At 40.9% G+C, this 1,361-nt stretch overlaps 1 long non-coding RNA gene across 1 annotated transcript; it reads left to right on the top strand.

Annotated features, from left to right (window-relative positions):
* Positions 1–824: 824 nt before the first annotated feature.
* On the top strand, positions 825–1,286 carry LOC122131068. Its single transcript, XR_006152010.1, has 2 exons — positions 825–969; positions 1,133–1,286. It is a non-coding gene; the product is annotated as an uncharacterized LOC122131068 (long non-coding RNA).
* Positions 1,287–1,361: the final 75 nt, after the last annotated feature.

Raw genomic sequence — 1,361 nt, forward strand, 5'->3', positions numbered from 1 at the left:
CAGACTAAAAATAAATGAATTGTTCCGAGACTTGGGGTTAGAATTTCTTATGTCTACATTCAAGGCCAAGATGACACCAAAATATATATTTGCCTGAGATCAAGAGGACACCAAGACCTTGGACTTTGATCTTGAGACTGGTGTTGAGACCATAATATCTCTTGAGAATCATACTGCTGCACTGTAGTTTTATTAGCGTTCTGTACCTCAACATTCTGAAGTAGCAGGTATGAGGAAAGATTATACGTGTAACACTTTGAACTGAGGAACGTATTTCTGATGGGGTGTCTTATCTCTGTGTATTGCTACTGGCGCTAATCTCAGTACTGAGAGCATGTCGGAACAACACCGCCACGCAGAGATGGACAGGAATCTAACATGTACAACTAGTGCTTCCTTTCTCAGCCCTGAGGCGGCAGGTTAAGGCAATGAAGGGAAGTGGGGGGCGCTGAGAGGTGTTTTGGTGTCGTTAGGTAGGTAGATGGATAAATGATCACCTGATGCTATGTTAAGCCAATCAAAGATCAAATTACAAAAATGCTCATGTAATAAAGTTCTACCTCTCTCAATGGTTTATTATTTTTGTACCCTCAGGCATGGTTTGCACGCAGGTTTAAATGTAGTGCTCTATGTGATAAAATTTGATTTTTTTCCCCGTGTCCATTCAAGAAAAAGCCATACAAAAAGTAGCAAGAGGAGATTTGTAATAGTTTCTTATCATGCAGCCACCTCCAGCCACGCTGAAGAGCACATTTCTCTGCAGCGTCATTCTCCTGAGCTGCTAACCACTTCCTCCTATACACCATATACACCTATCGACCACTGCAGGTTTTCACTACGCTGCAAAGTGGGACCGACCGACATTACTGCCGTTCTCATGGACAACGCAGGGCTTTTCTTCCATGGCTAAGAGTATTCAGATCCAGTATCTGGTTGTCTGTGGGATTCTGCTGCGTATTACATGTGGAGGTACTACCATTATTGAAAATGTTATTTTACGTTTTACATTGTGCTCTCATAGAGTGCAGTCGGCAATATTTTCGAAAAGTGATATATTTTGTGAGAATCACCTTAAAGAACTTACCTTCACGTATGATGATTAATTATATTTTCTTGGATGTTTGTGATGCAGATGAATTGATGTCAATCAACACACCTCTGGGTATGAATGTTACGCTGGACTGTATCTCATCTGATAATTTAGTGAAAATTGAATGGACAAAGGATGGAATACAGCTGTTTTTACATAGTCCGCTATGGGAAACAAAAAACAAAACAAAAACAAACTTCACTTCTGAAAGGATGAGCGTTGATCCTGCTACTCCAGTGATGCTGGCAGATATCTGATGTGCAGGAGTCTG

This window comes from Clupea harengus, unplaced genomic scaffold (genome assembly GCF_900700415.2).
Source record: "Clupea harengus unplaced genomic scaffold, Ch_v2.0.2, whole genome shotgun sequence".
In the NCBI taxonomy this organism is placed as follows: Eukaryota; Metazoa; Chordata; class Actinopteri; order Clupeiformes; family Clupeidae; genus Clupea; species Clupea harengus.